The sequence below is a fragment of the Capra hircus genome, chromosome 5 (assembly GCF_001704415.2).
Source record: "Capra hircus breed San Clemente chromosome 5, ASM170441v1, whole genome shotgun sequence".
NCBI lineage: Eukaryota > Metazoa > Chordata > Mammalia > Artiodactyla > Bovidae > Capra > Capra hircus.
Window position 1 is genome coordinate 50857107 of NC_030812.1, and position 22248 is coordinate 50879354.

At 38.0% G+C, this 22248-nt stretch overlaps 1 protein-coding gene across 1 annotated transcript in view; it reads left to right on the forward strand.

Annotated features, from left to right (window-relative positions):
- Positions 1 to 22248, forward strand: part of FAM19A2 (family with sequence similarity 19 member A2, C-C motif chemokine like) — a 568280-nt gene that overhangs the window by 199844 nt on the left and 346188 nt on the right. The window lies entirely within an intron of this gene.

Sequence of the window (22248 nt, forward strand, 5' to 3'; positions counted from 1 at the left end):
TCTTGTATTGTAGTGATCTGGAACTGAAACTGCAATATCTCTGAGACATGCTTTATTAGATGCCTTTAAAATGCATGCTTATTATGCTTTACTAAGTGTGATACAAAGCAAGTTAAAACATACATATATATTTTTTTACACTGGCATTAGCAAAACAGCAATAAGATATTCTTGCTGATTTTTACCTGGTTTGCCTGAAATATAGATATGTTTTCTGTAGAAACTCTTCTCTGTGAGTTGAAACAGTCCACAATAACATTTTTTTTGATCTCTGTCCTATTGAGAAAAAGCTGTCAAATAGTAGATCGTCATTATGTAGGAATCAGAATGCTTTCTCAGTGGGACAGGAGTTTCATCTGTCTACAAAGTAGAAACAGTCTGCAGAGGCTGTGTTCAAATCAGTCAGTAGGCACCTTGAACACTGGCACAGAATCATTTTAGAAGAAGCTATGCCTATGAGAATCACTTTTGCCCACCAGGCTCCTCTGTTCATGGGATTCTCCAGGCAAGAATACTGGAGTGGATAACCATTCCCTTCTCCAAAGGATCTTCTCAACCCGGGGTTTGAACCTGGGTCTCTTGCATTGCAGACAGATTCTTTCCCATCTGAGCCACCAGGGAAGCCCTTATCTGTTGCTAGACCCAATTTATCAAACTCTCCAGGACTATTGAACCCACGTAATATGGTTAGGTTACTTAGGCTGTAGGCTTTGGAAAGTTATCTTTTCGGTAGTATATATCAAGTCTGTACAGAGAGCTAAGGGGAATGAATGCTGAGATCATGGAGCTGTCCATTGACTTTTCTAGTGTAGCTAAGGGTGATCGTACCAAATTATGGTGTGGTAAGATGGGTACGAAGGGGTCCAAATGGCGCAGAGAAGGTCTCCACATCCGCGGCAAGTAAGAGGAGTAGAACCAGAATCTCTTCAAGCAGTAGAAGCAAGACAGTTGAGCTTGAGGTTGGAAAACTTTGAATTAAGCCAGACACAGAAAAGTGCTTTAGAACAAATCTGCACTTCTGACTTGACAGTCTTAACAAATGTCTATTTATCTCTTCTTTAAACTTTCTAATAAGGTAACTGAGGTTAGTTACCACAATAAGGATGATAATTTGCAGTATAGAAATGAGGTAAATGTTGGTAGGAAGTTTTGGGAAGAGACCTGTGGTTTTCCCTACCTGATTTTTTTTCTCTTTGCCTTTTAAAATCCCATTTGTCAGAGTGTCAAGTTTAGAATATAAAGAGTGAAAGTATAGTGGTAAAGCTACCCATCTCAGGTGCATTGAAAAATATACAGAGGCACAAAATGCTGGCTTTCCCTCTTGGGACTGTTTTCTAGTGAGTCTCAAAGGCATATTGCTACTGTAAGAAGTCTGCAGGGAATTCCAGACACACTTTAGCATCTTTCTAATCACAAAATCATAGTTTCTAATTTGTGGTCCGTAAGTCTTGGGTTTGTAAATTTTTTAGTGTGTGGGCAATACTCTAATACAATGGCAACTTTCTTCTTTGTCATCTGATATTATTTAATTTTCCAATGAAGTGATTAAGCCTAGGAAATACACCATAAGACACTGGTATCCTAGATGTACATGTAATTGCTAAATTTAGATTTGAACTTAAAAACATTAATTTAATATAAGCAAAATACTTAGAGGTGTGAAATACTTTCTAGAATAAATGAAGGCAAGTTCACCTTTTGTCCTTAACCTTGGTGAGTCCACCTCCTGTCCCCTGTGCCCTTTTCCCTCTATTTCTAAGCTAGTCATGCCAAGTAATAATCCCTTGTGATTTTATTAGCTTTGTTTTTGGGAGACAGGCCCAAAGTACCATGTGTGAAGCACTGACTTCTGTCTTTTTTGGCTTCATTCTCATTACCAGTACTTGCTAATTCTCTTTCCATCTTTCTATCATCTTTACTGTAACACAGATCCACAAAACTATTTAGAAGTGAAAACTTTAAGAAGAAAGTTTTCAAGGATTAGGTGTATCCAACAGGATAATGCTGGGTTGATGGAATGATCAGTGACTGGGTTTCAGGTCTGAGATTGGTGGTGTGTTTACTTTTCTTATTTAACTGTTGGGAACAGAAAAAACTGGGAACAGAAAAAACTACTTGCAGTTGTATACCTTGGCCTCTTCACTTTGCTTCCTGACACGTGAGAGACACTTAGCACCTGATAGTAGGGCGTGATGAATGAGGATGAATGAATGATGGCTCAGCCACCTGTCTTGCTTGATAAAGGGAGTTAAGGTTATGCTACAAGTGTTCAATATTTTCAGCTGGTGGTGCTTTAGTCACTAAGTTGTGTCCAACTCTTGCGACCCCATGGAGTGTAGCCTGCCAGGCTCCTCTGTCCATGGGGTTCTCCAGGCAAGAATACTGGAGCGGGTTGCCATTTCCTTCTTCAGGGGATCTTTCCCACCCAGGAATTGAACCTCGGTCTCCTACATTGCAGGCAGATTCTTTACTGACTGAGCTACAAGGGAATTCCAATATATTCACGTAGGATTGAAAAAAATCATGTGATTTGAACACTAAAAATATTTTCTTCCAAGAAAAGGGTTAAATCCAATCATGTTATTGTATATATGTCTCCAGTTCAGCAAGAATTACTTGCACAGTTAACATATGTAAAACTTTTAGCAACTGCCTAGTGAGTAGTTACAATAAGTACTAGCTATTATTATTGGGGCTTCCCTGGTAGCTCAGTTGTAAAGAATCCACCTGCAATGCAGGAGACCCCCGTTCAATTCCTGGGTTGGGAAGTTCCCCTGGAGAAGGAATAGGCTATCCACTTCAGTATTTTGGGGTTTCTCTGGTGGCTCAGACAGTAAAGAATCTGCCAGTAAGGCAGGAGATCTGGGTTCGATTCCTGGGTTGGGAAGATTCCCTGGAGAGGAGCATGGCAACCCACTCCAGTATTCTTGCCTGGCGAATCCCCATGGACAGAGGAGCCTGGCGGGCTAGAGTCCATGGGGTTGCAAAGAGTCAGACACTACTGAGTGACTAAAGCACAGCACATGATTATGATAACAATAACAATATATAAACAATAATGATTATTGTTATTATCATTATTTCATTGAGAGAGAAAGTAAATAAGAAAGATGGCTGTCTGATAAGAATGCTCCTTGGTTCTCCCAAGGGCAAATAGTCCTTACATCCCAGTATTGTATTTGCTTTGCCAGAAAAAGACAATAAGTATAGTTAGTTACATTGTGATCAGGATGGCTGTTTTAAAATACAAGACCAATTATGTCATAGGCTGTCTTAACACCCTGCAAAGTCTTGCCATTGCTTTCAGAATGAAATTTGAAGCATGACAGGCAAGGTTCCTTATGATCTGTTCTTCTCATTTAACCTAATTCAGCTTCATAGACCTTTCTTAATCATAGTTCCTCGGGCTGTATGTCCTAACTGTTCCTACAATATTCTAAGATTAGGTTTGTTTCCTTGTTCCTCTCCACAATTAGACCTTGTTTTCTTCACCCATCATCTAGCACAGGGATTTGCAAGCTTTCTCTAGTTTAGTAAAGGCTTCAGGCTTTGTGGGCCGTACTTTTGCTGTCCCAACTACTCAGTTCTGCCAGCATAGCACAAAAGTGGCTATAGACCATATGCAAAGGTATAAATGTGACTGTGTTCAATACAGCTTTATTTACGGACACTAAAATAGGAATTTCATACGGTTTTCATGTACCTTGAAATGATATTCTTCTCTTGATTTTTTTCATCCACTTAAAAAAACAAAAATTGTTCTTAGTTTGCAGGCAATACAAAATGAGGCAACAGGAAAAATTTGGTCTGTGTGCTATTTGCTGCTCCCTAGTCTAGCAAAATGCCTGGCATGAAAATAGTGCTCAGCCAGTACATTTGAGTGTGTATGGCAACTCACTGACACAAGGAATTGACATTTTCTAAAAACAGCATGTCTATTTCTACCTGTAGGCCATGCGTCTTGTCTCTTTCTTTACTGAGAATGTCCTTTCTTGTTTTTGTTTGCTTGTTTTAATTTTCTGCCTAGTGAGCTAGTATTTGTTCTTCAAGATAGAGGATCAGCTTTTCAAAATAGAATTCAGCTCTTCTCCAGGTGAAAAAAGGGATGGGGTCTTTGGCGAGTCCATGTTCATCTGTGCTTCTATGGAGCTTTGTATTAATATTATATATCCCATTAGTGTAGCACTTTTCGTACTGTATTTTAATTATCTTTGCTTGTGTTGCTCTTTTCCATCATTTCCTGAAGTTATACTATATGCCTAGTACCAGTGTAGGATGTGACATTGATGGTCATTTAGTAACAATGAAATATTTTTATAAGAATTCTCAATATTCTGTTGAGACTGCTTGGCATCAATCTAATATATAATGATGAGACTGTCTTTCATTATTATTATTTCATTATTATTATTATGAGATAACTTTGGTATCCAACACTGAAATGAATACAAGTGAACTTGACTGAAAATGTTAAGTATCACTAAAAAATTAAAAACAATTAAATTGGAAGCTCAGGAAGTAAAAGCTTTGTGTGTGATATAAAACATCAGTTTTCTAATTTAATTTCAGCTTCAGTTCAGTTCAGTCGTTCAGTCGTGTCTGAGTCTTTGCAACCCCATGAATTGCGTCACGCCAGGCCTCCCTGTCTATCACCAACTCCTGGAGCTCACTCAAACTCATGTCCATCGAGTCAGTGATGCCATGGAGCCACCTCATCCTCGGTCGTCCCCTTCTCCTCCTGCCCTCAATCCCTCCCACCATCAGGATCTTTTCCAATGAGTCAACTCTTCTCACGAGGTGGCCAAAGTATTGGAGTTTCAGTTTTAGCATCATTCCTTCCAGTGAACACCCAGGACTGATCTCCTTTAAAATGGACTGGTTGGACCTCCTTGCAGTCCAAGGGACTCTCAAGAGTCTTCTCCAACACCACAGTTCAAAAGCATCAATTCTTTGGCGCTCAGCTAAAATCTGTAGATATATTTTAAAAACACTGTCTTAAGCCTTTGCTTAGCAACACTATTTAATCATATGTATGTACTGCTATTCTTTCCTGGAAAGATAAGGGATACTGGTTGTACTAGAGATTTCGTGGTGAAATGAAAAGGATTTTGACTAATTATTATGTTATTTCAGCAAGTTAACTGCTTTCAAAAGTTTACTTTGATGGGGTTTGCCCAGAAGAGAAAGGAGATATTTTATAACATGTCTTAGTTACAGTGTCAGATATTCCATTATAAATTCTCTCAGGCATCTTATATATGCTCAATACTTATTTACTGTGAGACTATCCAGTGCCTTATACCATATGTCTCTATTTCCTTGGGGAAATTTCCTGCATTCTCCCAAACTATAAGATTTCCAATTGAGATCAGTGTTCTGGGTAGATTTCACCACAAATACATTTGGAAATCTCAGTAGGAATTGAAAGCACATCACCATGTGAGATGAATAAGAAGCTTTTTCATTATTGATAATTTATTTTCATTCATTCTAATCATAGAAAATAGTAGTGAGTGTGGTAGCTTAGGTTGTCATTATAAATAGGATGTCTGAATGCAGGCTGCTTATCTTCTTTTATTGAGACAATTGCATACCAGTGATTGGAAATCAGCATGTATTCAATTGGTACAGGTGTTTATAAAATATATGCCATATCAATGTGGAGAAAAGAGAAACCATGCTCGGGTGAACTTACCTAGTATTTAACTTGTAGGAAGTCATATTTCATAGAGGAAAAAATGTCAAATTGCATTTATAGGACAAAAGAATGATGATGAATGTAACAGAATACACAGAACAGGGACATTTCACACAAAACCCCAATCCTTGGTCCATTCGTCAGCTGTCTAAATTTAAGATAGTATGTATTTTCTTGTAAATTCATTTATTAAGGTTTAAACACCTTAATGATAGAAATTTTGTCATATGTTTTTATGTACATTGTAGTGTCTGGTACAGTGTCTTGCATATAACAGGAACACACACATTTGCTGAATTGTATTTATAAACAGTTCAGTGAGTAGAAAAAGTAGCAGTCTCTGAAATGTTCCCTGAGAATAACTTTTCCAAATATGTGCTATTTCCATAAATATGTAGTAATTAAACCATGGTATCAGCATTCATTCATTGAGAGCCTACAATATCCTATTTTAATTTTTTTTTTTTACACATTAACTCATTTAACTTGCCAAACAATGGTATGAGTTGGTATTAATCCTTTCACCCTCTCAGCAAAACTAAGCCTCAGGGAATTTAAATAACCTGAGTTTATGTGTAAAATAAGAGTGTTATGTACTTTATAGGGTTGGTGAGGATTAACTGGAATGGATTATAGACCAACTTCCTGGTGTGTGCTAAGCCCTTTGTTACTATTAATGATGTGCAGCTAACAAGTTGTGAATTGTGATTGCATCACAGTTAGTCTCACTTCAGAGCCCACACTCTTCATCATTGTGTTCTGATTTTCTACCCTAAATACGGAGTGCAAATCATCTTCCTTGCTGTTTTGAGCTCCTGTAGGGCAAATGATAAGTCTTTCTTTTGTTTTATCTACTAGTACCCTGTACACAGGATAATAAATGCTGTTGACTGGCTTGCCAGTGACACTGTTTATGGTTTTGTTTTCCATATGAATGATTGGTAGATTGCTTGATTCTGAGAAGAACTCAAAGGAGTGTTGTCACTGTATGCCTTGCATTTTATATCCAAAAAAGTCCCCCTCCCCCAACAATATGCCACCTGCATCCTGATTCTAAATTTTGTTTTCCTTGGTGGTGGTGTGAAGAAGGGATGGAGAACAGACACAGTATTCAGGTGTTGGTAACATTTTCCAGTGAGCTTTGTCAATAGATCTCAATTGCATCCTGAAGTCATTTCTGATGGTTGTGTTTTAGGATTTTTCAGAGTTAGAATTTTTTTTTCACTTGAGAGGTGAAACTTTCTCTGTGTTTTGAAGGTGAGAGAATAAAAAAAAACCAAAACACTGGATCTCATAGCCCTGGAGAACTTTCCTCAAAGGGAATTTGAGTAAAAAATGAGCTGTCGAGTGTCCTTGAGGTTCCTTGCTAGTCATATAATGATGCATCATTTGTCAAATGCAGCTGTCTTTCTTTACGTGAAGATCCTGATTCTGGGGGTGTTTCTCCATCCTTGAGCACGTGGAAGTCAGTAACAAACTCAGGACCAGCCCTTCTGTACATGGAGGCGCTAAATGACGATCGTACTCTCAGAAGGTATAATCAGCTTGTGTGACTCAGTTTTATTTTTTTTCATTGTGGGAGAAGTGCATAACATAAAATTGATCATTCTGATTGATTAAGTGTACTGTTCAGTGGCATTAAGTACATTCAAATTGTCATGCAACCATCACTACCATCCATCTCCACAGCTTTTCCATCCTCCCCAAATGAAATTCCGTGCCTGTAAAACACTAACTCCCCATTCTCCTCTCTCCTCAGCCCTTTGTGACCACCATTCTGCTTTCTGTCTCTAAGTTTGACTGCTTGTTTTAGTTTTATAACCCCATGATTTATTGGTTTAAACTGAGACCTACATTTTCCCACTTTTTCTTATAATGGTTATTATCCAATTACTGAGATTGACGTTCCACTGCTATATCTTTGCAAGCTTGTGAACTTAATGCAGTAAATATTCTACTTTACTTCTTTATATAGTAAACTCTCAACTCTTGTTATCACATATTGAGGGGAAGACCTGTTATCTGTTCTGTTACCAGTGTTTGAGGCATTGTTGTACATTGTGGAGCAACAGTAAATATGTATAGAATAAAGATACTGCTGACTTTCATTATTGGAAAAGTTTGTTTACTTAAAAACCATTTAAAAATCTTTCACTGGAATTTTCTACTATGTAGGAGACCAGTTAAATCAGGCAGTTCCTCTTTCTGTGACAACCTCTCTAAGTTTTTAAGAATTAACAAAATTGAATTTGGGCTGATGCCCTCCAAATCATTTGTTTATTCATCCATCGGCTGAGTACTGCTGTATGCTGCCTCCGTGTGCTAAGTACTGCTGTGCCTTAGGTGCTGGCTGTGGAGTGGTGCACAAATGGCCTTGATCCTTGAACTCAGAGCCCTAGTGGAGCGCACAGGAGGTAAAAAGTGAACACACAGCTGATACGTTCATTGTAAATTGTGTGAAAGAAAAAGATGTGATGCTATCGAAAAGATCGATGATGGACAGACCACTTTAAATTGAAGGAAGTGGAGAAGTGATAACTGTTTTCATGTTTGTGATGAGCTGTGCTCTTGCGTAGGACTGCGAGAGGGCTTGTTTGAAAGACTCAAGTGGTTGTAGGGTAAACATTCTTGTGTGTGTGTGCATGCATGCAAGCTTCAAAGATAAAAGGCATGGCCTTTTCCAGGTTGTTTGTCCCACTACTGAAGGTCGTTAAACGTGACTTTGTGGAGATAGTATGCTCAAACACTGGCAGGTTGGTTTTTAAACCTGGTTGAATATCAGAATCATCAATTTATGTAGGAAGGTTCAGTCCATTGACTGATATTTAATAGTTCTGCTTAATACGTGCTACCTGAATCTGACTTTGAGTTGCTTTTTTGGTATATATAATGATGGCAGCCAAGATGAGAAGCAGCTGAAAATGGTTTTAAATTCTTTTCAGCTCGCAAACACAAAATTAATTACTCAGCAGCATTGGTTAATATACCATTTGATTAGGTCTGCATATTGGTATCTTGTGCCAAATTTGACTCACTAATATTCTAAATGTACACAGTAACCTTGAGGACATAGCTTTTCATTACTTGCTTTTTGGTGCCTAATATAGAATCAAGATTAGTGATACCAGCAAGATCCTTCAACTTAATGTATGCTAAAGAACCCAGTGGAATAATGTGTATTGTAAAAATTTGGTGAATTTGTTTCACAGTAGCTCACAAAAGGTATCTGTCAACAATCAGCTATCTAGTATTTCTGGAGCATCTCTTGTGTCCTAGGCACTATTTGTGAAAAGTGTATCTAAAAAGGTTGGTCATTTCTTCTCTGCGTATATTGATGAGACCAGTTGGGTATGGTTTGTGAAATGAAACTTGTTGCTGCTATATCAACTTTTGTAAAAGTGTAATGGTGTTTTGGCTCTTGACTATGCTGTATTTGAAGGTAACATTACATGATGGCTTAACTTACATCTAATTTATCATATTTACATGTTGAATCTCTCATCAGTTCAGTTCAGTTCAGTCACTCAGTCAGGTCCGACTCTTTGCGACCCTATGAATTGCAGCACGCCAGGCCTCCCTGTCCATCACCAACTCCCGGAGTTCACTCAGATGTCCATGGAGTCAGTGATGCCATCCAGCCATCTCATCCTCGGTCGTCCCCTTCTTCTCCTGCCCCCAATCCCTCCCAGCATCAACGTCTTTTCCAATGAGTCAACTCTTCGCATGAGGTGGCCAAAGTACTGGAGTTTCAGCTATAGCATCATTCCTCCCAAAGAAATCCCAGTGCTTAACTATAAATGGTCAAGATTTAAAGACTAAGATAGCTGAGTGAATAAGATAGGTTATCCAGTGGAATGACCTGGTTTCTACACATTCTACTGAAAAGCAGTTTCACATTATTGCAGTTCATTAAGTAAATACTGGGCACCTCACAATGTGGTTTATTACTCACACTGTGCTATTGGAATAGTAGTAATAAGGGTGCTTTTTTATAATAGATTAAGTCCAGCAGAGTCACCATGCTGTGTGATGATAATGTTTGTGATGGTAAATATCTGGGTGTATTGTTTGCCTGAAAAATTAGATATTGGAATTATAGACTTATTATGTATTTAAGTCTCAAATGGTACCTAGTAGCAACAGGAAGTCTTCTTTCCTTTTTCTTGCTGTGTTTCTTAATAAACACTTTTAACACTTATTTTTAAAGTATGTTAACCAGGAAAATTGTGTTCTACTTAATCCTATATTAGTTCAAGTCTGTTAACATGCTATGATTAGAGATTTGTGGGTGGGTAGAGGCAGGCATTGATTTCTATTGTGTTGCCCTTACCATAAATACCACGAATTTATAAGCTGCAAAGCTTGAATTTACCTCACTGATTTCCATGTAGTAAAATTCTTCCTCATTTATAATCTGATAACCTAATCCTTCTCACATAGCCTATCCCACTGAATTTACTGATTCTTTGTCTGTGAACTGCAAATGCTCTGTAATAGGCTAAATTCGCATGGCAGCATCTGGAGATAATCTAAATGTTCCCCCTGTGAACCTGTATGATTTTAAATATGGAACCATGAATGCCTCTTAGGCAAGGAATTAATTTCCAGCATTTTAATAAGAAGGGTGTGTAAGTGTGTACTGAGGCCCTAAACTCTTTGTTAACTGGGCAAATTTTGTTTGTTTGCAGCATGAATGCACTTACATTATTTTCTGTAAGCTACATTTTCCTCCAGTATTTATATTTAAGTGATTTTTTCCAACTTTGCAATAATTGAGAAAAGAGGATTTTATTTTTTTCTTCTATGAGTGCATTTTATTGTGGAGTATTTGGCGGTATTATTATGTCTAAAACATATTGATTCTCTATTGTTATTGGTGAGATTAAATTTCAAGTACTATGTTATATATGGGATTCCTAGCCATTAAAGTTCGAAATATTTGTTTCTGTAGTGTAATTTTAGGAACAGGACAAAGTCTGAGATGAAATAATCTGGACACAATATTACTCTTGCAGAGATGTCTTTACTTGTGTGCTTAGACAATTGAATAAGAGTATACACAATGAAACTTTGAAAGTACTAAGAAAAATGGGAAATACTTTCTGACCGCAGGCACCTCTGTGCTACCACAAAACATCTACAAGAAGTTAAAACAACAACAACAGCAACACTGTTATAAACCAGCAGTTTGTTAGAAATGCTGAGAAATGGAGAATATGGTATGTGTGCTTTTCATTAGTTTCAGTGTGATATATTAAAGGAAAATAAAAGTAATACAAATAAGTTTTGTTACAGACCAGATATTTTGGTTTTTATATTTCCCTTAGGAGAAAATACAGATTTATCAACTTTTAATAATGTAATAGTTAGATAATTAATATTTATTGATAATTTGCTAGGCACTAGATGTATATCAGGTGGTCTAGATTTTTCCTGTCATTGCTAAATCACTTTTATGTACTCAGTATCTATTGGATATGACTAAAAAAATTAGACCTTAGAGATCCTAGATTTCTATAGATTCTATCTGTAATGTTGCACATTCATTATAAAAATGGCTTAAGAACATTTGAAATTATATACAAATGTATGATTTATTTAGCATTTATGTCTTGAGAGCTCAACCAAGCATTTCACAAATGTGGTGGTCAGTACTAGCTCTGTTATACAGGTTAGGCAAACTGAGGTTTCCAGAAAAGCTTAGTGGAGTTGCTGAGATGCTGGTGTATTTAATGCAAGACCTGGAGCTCACTGAATATCTTATACTACAGTTTCAAATTAATGGTTTTGTAGGGATGTTTTAATGTTGCAAAATATAGTAAGAAGATATAAAAATTAGTGGAGACTGGTGTGTTTCTTAATCACATCTAAGTATGATATTGAGAATAAGGCTACCTCTAAGAAGGCTACCTCTATGGGCCACTTCCCTTTAAGCTTTTATGGTAATGGAAAAGCTGTTTGGAGGCCATTTTCAAAGCACACTGAATTATTTTGACATACAGTGCAGTTGCACTAAGGCATTCCCATCAGAGTCTGAAGAGGGAAACAGAAGGAAGATGCATTTATTCTTATGGTAAGATATACTGTTATAAATGGAAAAACCATAGACTTAGATGCTAGCAGAACAGAGTTCAGATCTAAAATCTTATTTTTCTCACCTTGTAGATGTCATAAAAATTTCAGAACATTGGTTTTCTTATATGCAAAATGAGGAATGTAATTCTCTTAGTACTTTCTGAAAGTGAAAGTGAGAATCGCTCAGTTGTGTCCAGTTCTTTGCAACCTGGAATTCTCCAGGCAAGAATACTGGAGTGGACAGCCTTTCCCTTCTCCAGCGGATCTTCCCGACCCAGGAATAGAACCAGGGCCTCCGGCATTGCAGGTGAATTCTTTACCAACTGAGCTATCAGGGAAGCATCTTAGTACTTTCTAGGGGTGATAAAAGGATGGAATGACATAATGTATTGCTTGTGATGGCTTAGTCATTTGAAATAATATCAAACTTTTACATAAAATTTTTACATCTGAAATGGTGAAATGAATGTGTCTAAATTGCTCCATATCTAATACTCAGTTTCTTTTTGACTTAGTTATTCCATGGTGGTAATGTTGTCCACCAAATCTTCCCAGGTGGTGCTTGTGGTAAAGAATCTGCCTGCCAGTGTAAGAGATGTTTAAGAGATGTAGGTTTGATTCCTGGGTTGGGAAGATCTCCTGCAGGAGGGAATGGCAACCCACTTCAGTATTCTTGCCTGGGTAATCCCATGGACAGAGGAGACTAGCAGGCTATGGTCCATAGGGTCGAAAAGAGCCAGACACGACTGAAGTAACTTAACTAGCATGCACGCACGCAAAAGTCCTGTTTGTTATGTTATTAATTCTGTCAAATCTAAAGGGGTTCAAACTATATATCATCTTTATATTCTCAGCAGCTGCTAGTTCCTGACATATCTTAGGCACACAGTTCAGTTCAATTCAGTTCAGTCGCTCAGTCGTGTCTGACTCTTTGCGACCCCATGAATCACGGCATGCCAGGCCTCCCTGTCCATCACCAACTCCCGGAGTTCACTCAGATTCACGTCCATCGAGTCAGTAGTGCCATCCAGCCATTTCATCCTCGGTCGTCCCCTTCTCCTGCCCCCAATCCCTCCCAGCATCAAAGTCTTTTCCAATGAGTCAACTCTTCACATAAGGTGGCCAAAGTACTGGAGTTTCAGCTTTAGCATCATTCCTTCCAAAGAAATCCCAGGGTTGATCTCCTTCAGAATGGACTAGTTGGATCTCCTTGCAGTCCAAGGGACTCTCAAGAGTCTTCTCCAACACCACAGTTCAAAAGCATCAATTCTTTGGCGCTCAGCCTTCTTCACAGTCCAACTCTCACATCCATACATGACTACTGGAAAAACCGCAGCCTTGACTAGACGGACCTTAGTCAGCAAAGTAATGTCTACTTTTGAATATGCTATCTAGGTTGGTCATAACTTTTCTTCCAAGGAGTAAGCGTCTTTTAATTTCATGGCTGCAGTCACCGTCCGCAGTGATTTTGGAGCCCCCCAAAATAAAGTCTGACACTATTTCCACTATTTCCGTATCTATTTGCCATGAAGTGATGGGACCGGATGCCATGATCTTCATTTTCTGAATGTTGAGCTTTAAGCCAACTTTTTCACTCTTGTCTTTCTCTTTTCATCAAGAGGCTTTTTAGTTCCTCTTCACTTTCTGCCTTAAGGGTGGTGTCATCTGCATATCTGAGGTGATTGCTATTTCTCCCAGCAATCTTGATTCCAGCTTGTGTTTCTTCCAGTCCAGCGTTTCTCATGATGTACTCTGCAAGAAGTGCTTATTAAATGAATGAATGGTTTTGGGATCTTGAGGTTTCTCACCTGCTTTTTGATATCTCTGTAAAAAGGATGGGTACCAGGGAATATGATGATTTCCTTCTGCACCTTTTGCTCTTATGATATTCCCAAAATTTATTTAATTGATTTTAAATAGTTTACTACTTTGCAAAATGTTATGAAGATCAGAAGTTATGCATTCAAGATGATGATTCTACAAATGGCTAGATAGAGAACTTCTCATGCCTTTGCCTTTTTTCAAAAAGCTGGTTATATGTGCTACCGGATTTCCTTTCTTGTAATTTGTACTTGAAATTGAAAATGAAAGTCGCTCAGCTGTGTCCAACTCTTTGCAACCCCACGGACTATACAGTCCATGGAATTCTCCAGGCCAGAATACTAGAGTGGGTAGCCTTTCCCTTCTCCAGAGGATTGTCCCAACCCATGAATTGGACCCAGGTCTCCTGCATTGCAGGTGGATTCTTTACCAGCCGAGCTGCCAGGGAAGCCCAGGAGTACTGGAATGCGTAGCCTATCCTTCTCCTGAGGATCTTCCTGACCCAGGCATCAACTGGGGTCTCCTGCATTGCAGGTGGATTCTTTACCAGCTTAGCTATCAGGGAAGCCCTCATGTGTACTTGGATGGAAATTTTTATTCAGAATCATAACAAATTTTACTGGTTTCGAGGATTTGGTCTTTTGAGAAGGAGATGCAAGTATGATCACAACAACAGTCCTTTCTGTCAATTTCTTTTTGATTTTTCTCTATGTGACCCCACAATTTTCTTCAAAGGTCATTTCTCCCATCATGTATAATACGGGGCCTAAATGTTGGCAGTAAAATGGATAGTGTCAGGTATTTTTCTAAACACCAAATGACTGCAATCATTTTTCTTCTGTGTAATCCTGGTACATCTAGATATATGGTAATAGCAAAAAGCCAACTAGGAATATTTGGATATGTTAACAATTCCATCACTTTGCTTATTCCTTAGTGATTACAAGTATACTTAAAATCTGTCCTTCATAAAGTTGGACTTTTATAGTAGCAGTATTTTTAACACAGTCTAATATTTCTCTTAGAGGAATTCTAGGCATATCATCTTTGGATCAAACTTAGAAGATGTCACAGTGTGTGATCATATGTTGAAATACTTCTATTTTAACAAGTGTTGACAGTGTCATAACCAAAAAAAAGCAATAGGTACTAGCATATGTTCACACATTTAAAATGTATATTTTTTCTATGTTACCACTTTCCCTGTTTCTTTCTTGAGAAGCATTATTCTCTTAAAAGCTTTATTTTTAAAAGAATAAGAACTATGTGAAATATTTAACATTTAACCACTTAACTATTTCCATGAATGTGAAATTTTTATAGCTGTTTTTTTGTTGCTACATATTATTTGTCTTAAAATACTTGATCAAAAGGAAAAGACGATACAGTATTCCACCCTCCATCCTTGGGGAATACATTCCATGACCCCCGGTGGATACTTGCAAGTATAGATAGTACGGAACCCTATATACTATGTTTTTCTCCTATACCTAAATACTTATATTAATTTATAAATTAGGACCATTAAGAGATAACAGCAATCATAATAGAATGATTATAACATTATAATTTAATAAAATTATGTGAATGTGGTCTCTCTCTCTCTACATATCTTTACTCAGCCTTCTTCTTGTGATAATGTGAGATGATTAAATGCCCACATGATGAGATGAAATGAGGTGAATGAAAGGCATCGTGATGTACCATTAGGCTATCATTGACTCCTTTTTTTAAAAGACTTAAGTTTTTGTTACCTATTTTTTAAATTGGAAGGTAATTGTTTTACAGATAAGTGTCCGTGTTGGTTTCTGCCATACAACAATGCAAATTAGTCATAATTGCATGTGTATATATGTGTGTGTGTATCCCTCCCTCATGAGCCTCCATCCCCTCATCCCAACCCACCTCTCTAGGTCATTGCAGAGCACCAGGCTGAGCTCCCTGTTATATGGCAGCTTCCCGTTAGCTATCTGTTTGATGCATGTAGTGTATATATGTCAATGCTTCTTTCTCAGTTTGCCCCACCTTCTCCTTCCTCTACTGTGTGCGCAAGTACAATTTGTATGAAAACACAAAACACCCGGATAGCCAAAGCAGTCTTGAAAAAGGAAAACAGAGTTGGAGGAATCAACCTTCCTGACTTCAGACTATACTATGATGCTACCATAATCAAGACAGATGATACTGGCACAGGAACAGACATACAGACCAATGGAACCAGATAGAAAGCCCAGAGATAAACCCATGCTCCTATAGGCAGCTTATTTTTGACTAAGGAGGGAAGAATATACAATGGAGAAACGATGGCCTTTTCAATGAGTGGTACAGGGAAAACTGAACGGCTATGTGTAAAAGAATGAAATTAGAAGACTTCCTAACACCATACACAAAAATAAACTCAAAATTAATTAAAGGCTTAAATATAAGACCGGAAACTATAAAACTCTCAGAGGAAAGCATAGAAAGAATAGTCTTTGATATAAATCACAGCAAGGCCCTCTTGGACCCACTTTCCAGAGTAATGGACGTGAAAACAAAACTAAATGGGATCTACTTAATCTTAAAAGGTCTTGTATTATTGACGTTCTGATGATATGTCAGGAGCAGCATCTGCTTCAGGTGATCATGGATCATGATGGATGGTCAGATGTCAGGAACAGATTGTGTGAATGGTTGGGGATCCTAGGTAGAATTGAGTGGAATGCTGTGAGATTGCATCATGCTAGTCAGAATGGTGTGCAATTTAAAATTTGTGAATTATTCCTGGAATTTCTCATTTAATATTTTCAAGCCACAGTTGATGGCAAGTAACTGTGACTATGGAAAGTGAAAATGAGGATAAGGGGAGACTACTGGAATTCAGAAGAAAAAAGTATTTTACATAGTAGTGCAATCAATTACTTAAATATCTGATCAATCTTTTTTCATGGTGTCTGCAAAATTTATTTGGTTAATTTGTTTATAATTTTTGTCTTTGCATAAAAAGGAATAAGAAAGGACTGATAAATCCTGCTTATGAAGACTTATGGAAGTACTTTCTTAGTAATCAATGGGAAGAGGGTGGGGGTCTCTTTATTCACAATGATTTTTCTTTATAAAGTCACAGAATGGGGCTCTAGAAGTCATTAGTTTATTCTCCCATTAAGAGCTGAAATTATCTCTGTGTTGGGCTTTCCCAGTGGTTAAGACATGGGTTTGATCCCTGGGTCAAGAAGATTCCCTGGAGAAGGAAATGAATCCACTCAAGTATTCCTGTCTGGGAAATCCCATGGACAGAGGAGCCCGGCAGACTCTAGTCTATGGGGTCACAAAAGAGCTGGGCATGACTTAGTGACTAACTATAGCAACAATCTCTATGATATACCTGCTAAGTTCATTCATTCATTCAATAAAAATATTAACTGATTAACACATGCATATGAGTGGTGAAGAATTGATGCTTTTGAACTGTGGTGTTGGAGAAGACTCCTGAGAGTCTCTTGGTCTGCAAGGAAATCAAACCAGTCCATCCTAAGGAAAATCAGTCCTGAACATTCATTGGAAGGACTGATGCTGAAGCTGAAACTCCAATACTCTGGCCACCTGATGCAAAGAACTGACTCTTGGAAAAGACTCTGATGCTGGGCAAGATTGAAGGCAGGAGAAGGGGACAACAAAGGACGAGATGGCTGGATGGCATCACAGACTTGATGGACATGAGTTTGAGCAAGCTCTGGGAGTTGGTGATGTACAGGGAAGCCTGGTGTACTGCAGTCCATGGGGTCACAAAGAGTCGGACATGACTGAGGGACTAAACTGAACTGATATTGGGCTGGATCAGCTCTTTGTAACCCCATGAACTGTAACTTGCCAGGCTCCCCTGTTCATGGGATTTTCTAGGCAAAAGTACTAGAGTGGGTTGCCATTTCCTCCTCTAGAGGATCTTCCCGACTGAGGGGTTAAATCCACATTTCCTGAGTCTCCTGCATTGGCAGGTGGATTCTTTACCATTGAGCCACCTGGGAAGCTTAGTCATTGATTACCTACCACGAACCAGATCCTCTTACACTCATTGTGAAAAAGCAGTGCACCAAATAAATAAACCCCCTGCCTCGCAGAATTTGCTTCCTAGTGGGAAGATATGGACTAGAAAATCACTGTAATAACAGGAAATGATAAGTTCTAGGAAGAAAGTCAGCAGAAAGGGTATTGTTTTATATAGGGAGATCAGGGAAGAGCCCTTTGACATGGTGCAGGGCCCTAAATGAACTGAGAACAGGTTCTAAGCTGTATACAGTCTTAGGGTCAGCATGTGCAAAGGCCCAGGGGCATGGTGTACTTAACGTGGGGTCACTATGGCTGAAGCAGGGGAAAAGTGGTAGGAGAGCTGACCAGGGGACAGATGACATGCACAGATCATCATCACAGCATATCTATCATGCTTCAGGGCAGGATCTGTTACTTAACCCAATGGAATAAGGGACATGTATTGTCCCTTTAGTCCACAAACAACCCTATAATGTAAGAAATGTTGTCCTAATTTTATATCCTATTGTATATATATATATATATATATATATATATATATATATATATAGTTTATGTAACTTGCTTGAGTCCAAAGCACAGACTTGTAATGAACATCTGTGGTGAACTGGGGATTGTCTCTCTTTTGTCTTGCAAGCAAGCATTAAAAAATTGATGGGGAATTACTCAAGAGCAGTGATAGAAAATGGGTGGAGAGAGGATGTGTTGGTCACAGAATTTGGTGACTTCCATTTAAGTGACAGTGTCGGTGCTTGCAGTTGCTATTTTCCGATTGATAAGCAGGTGACAATCTGCTTGGCAAAATATGTAGGAAAATTGGAGTGGCTCCATTTATCTGAGGCAGATTTAACTTTCTTTTCCTAGCGATAGCTTCCTAGCCATAGCTAGTTGTTCGACTTCAGTTAGTGGTAAAACAAATGTAAAATATTGAAATAAATATAAATCCTATCATTCAATTTCAGTTTCTATGTCTCATAAATCTATTTTTCTTTCCAACTTTAAGTGCCTATACTGTAACATGATGGTTATCTTAAAAATCAGTCATTGTAGCCTAGTATATTTCAGATCTTTAGATAATATGAGTCACATAATTCGTATTTTCTCCTTTTTACCAGCAGAGGGCAGACTTCACAACCTTGTTTTCTTTTGTCAATAACAAGCATAGATGAATTAGAAAGAAAGGTTAAAAAAAAAAAAAAGAACAAAACCTTTCCAAAATGATGAACTTTTAAATCCTCTGTACACAGTTTACAAAACAAAAAGTATCCAATGGAAGGGAACTTAGGATCTAGTCAATACTCCTATTAACATGCTATATTGTATAGTTTCATGTCATCCAAGAGAGATTAAAAGTTGTTTCTCTTAATTGAGAGAAGAAAAATACGATAATAAATCCTTGCTATGAGCCTTACTGGTATTAAAAAAAGAGAAAACAGATTTGTTTTGCCTCAATAGAGCTTGATATGAAAAGGAAAAGCAAATTGTAATAAATAGATGATTTGGGTGTAGATTATCCAAGGTTTACTTGCTTTGCAGTTGTTTCTTTCAAACTGTGACTTTCCTTTGACAGGTATGCATACCAGAAAGAGCATCAGACTTGAGCTGGGCACTCACTGTTTGCACAGCTCAGAGTATATGACCTGTCTCCGCGTCAATATCCTTATTTGTAAAATGCATGTAGTAAGGCTTGCCTAACTTATTTGTGTCAGTTACTGGAGTGAAAGCAGGAGGTACAGAGAGAGGACCTGCATTATAGGCCAACTTTCTGACTCTAGACAATTGAACATTGTTGGACCTCATTTTCTTGTTTTCAGAATGAGCAGTCTGGACTAGAATAACTACAGGTGGTATGTGGTGCCTGAAAGCACTTTTGTACTAAAATCTCAACTGAAAATGGCTAGTAATATGGAAAGTGCTATATAAATATAATTGAATAATAAGGCATGCATTTCCCCAATATTTTAAAATTAAATTATGTTGTATGTGAGTTTCCAAGAACATAGCTGTACTCTGAAGCCACAGTGGGTCAGTATTTAAGATCTGATTGGAAAGAGAGAAAGAAGCAAAGCTAAAGTGAAGGCAATATGAATAAAAATAGCACCCTTAAAAGGTAGTCAGAATGGCCAATAGCCATCAAGATATGACACTTCTTGCTAAGCATCTTTCTTCCCAGAGTGAAAGCAACCTTCAAGTTATCAACATACAGCTTATTATTTTATTCACTGATTCCCTAATTGAACATTTATATTGCTTGTCTTCCTTGTATTAAAGGCAGTTTACGCATTGTCACGTTTCCAGCCGAACTTGGAGATGCTGTTTTTTCCTTTTTCTCTCCTCATGTCAGAGCAGAGATGAGATGTTTTCTCCTCTTCTACAATACAGCTATTTTTAGCTCAAGTAATTTTTCTTTTTTTTTAAACACCTTTTTGCACCCCCTTCCAGCTGTTGCTTAGTGATCTCAGATACACCTGCTCTCCTTCACCCTTTCCAGCTCTCTTTTTATTTCATTTAGATGAGCTCAAAAGAACGTGAATGTGGACTGGAAGTTGAATGGCAGTGCTGGTAATCTATTTGTAACAGGAATAGGCTTTGAGGTGAAAATAGATATAACAAGGGACCCATTTCTAATAACTTTAAAAGGGCCTTAAAGTGCCCTTCAGAACTGATATAAAATCTCTGTCTTCCTTCTCATTCTCACTCTCTCTAATTAAATATGGCTGCTCTTAAGTGCTGGTATTCATAAAATAAGACTTTTATTAGTTGTTTTGCTTTTGAAAAAGAGAACAACTTTACTGGGGGAAATTTACATGCAAAAAAACTGCACATATTTAATGTCTATAATTTGGTGAGCTTGCACGCATGTACACAGCCACAGTGCCGTAACCACAATCCAGGTGACATATCCATCACCTTCAAAACTTTCTTTGTGTTTTTCAGTTTTTAGAAATTCATTTTGGCTGTGCTGGGTCTTCTTTGTGGCATGTTGGCTTCTCTAGTTATGGCACACGGGCTTAGTTGCAGTATGTGAGATCTTAGTGCCCTGACCAGGGGTTGAACTCAGGTCCTGGCAGAGTCTCATCCCCTGAACCACTAGGGAAGTCCTTCCTTGGGTTTTTCATTAATTGCTTGATATTGAGATGGTTTCATTCACTGTTTGCCATTTATAATATATGGTATTTTAGATAAATGTAAATTAAATATACTTTTATAGACTTAATTGTGCATCTACAATTAGGACATTTGTTACTTTTAGGGAAAAATACAAAAATCAGCTGTTAGACTTTAATATATGGGTCATTAGGAACTTTCTAATCTTTTTGAACCTACTTTTTGCAGAAAGATTGTACAGGAGGAATCTGAAAGGTTTTACTACAATCTGCCTTTGATTCTTTTGAAATCCAGCCAAGTCACACACTTATGTTTAATTTCTTTAAATGTATTTATTGTATATCTACTGTGTAGTAGGTATTGTTTTAGGTACTTGGGATATATAATTAAACAGGACAGATCAAGACCTTTGTCACTCATGGAGTCTGAATTCTAATAATGGAGGAGCAAGGGAAAGCAATTAACATAATAAATAAATTTTATAGTGTAGTGGATGGATAAAAAAGCAATACTAGTAAGAAAAATAGTGCAGAGTGTGGAGGATTGGGAGTGCTAGTCTGGGGTGAATGGGTTACAGTTTTAAATAGGATTTCAAGGTAAGCCTCATTTAGAAGCTGAGATTGGGCAAAATTTGAAGACAAAGGAGAAACTCATGGGAACATACCTAAGATAAGAGCATTCCAGGCAGAGGAGAGGGTGCTAAGACCCGGATGCATGGCATCTCTGGTGAGTTTGAGGCTCATTGAGGGGATCCGCTGCTGGTCTACAGTGAGTGAACAGAGAGTAGTAGGAGAAGGGGAAATCAGATGTGAGGGGCATGGATCATGACTGGGCTTGTAAGCCAATGGTTAAACTTTGGATTTTACTCAGACGGAAGTCAGTGGAGGGTACTGAACAGGAAAATTACATGATCAGACTTACATTTTTTAAAGGGTCCTTCTGAGTGTTCTGTTGTCAGTAGGTTGTTGGTAGATAAGATTGAAAGCTGGAGGACATGTTAGGAGACTTAATGTGAGATGATGATGGTGACAGAGGAAAGGATTTAAGAATAACTGCAAGGAACTGGTTATAATTTTTCAGGAATTTTAATCTATGTAGGAGGGTGGAGACATATCAGGAGGGTAAAGGACAGTGAAAATTAGTAGGATCAATGCTCTGCAAGTTCCTGTGGGGTTTAAGCATTGTCAGGGTGATCTGAGGTACAAGAGGAGGCATGCACCTGAAAATAGGACGTGATTAGGAAATGGGATGCATGAGATATAAATTTTTGGAGGATTTGTGGATAATAACAAAGTGAGGAATGTGACTTGGGAGTGAGTGGCTAGAAGAGGGCATAGGACATGATTACTGGAGGAAAGAAATTTGGGGAGAGGCCAGGCTCTTAGAAGACCTATTTATGTATAAATTGAAATGGCCAAAATGTGAAGAAAGGAGTTGGGCTTTAGAGAGTCATAGCACACAAGAAGCTAAAACTGTCAAGATGACATCAGTATTGTGGGCTTGGGATGATTAAATCTGAT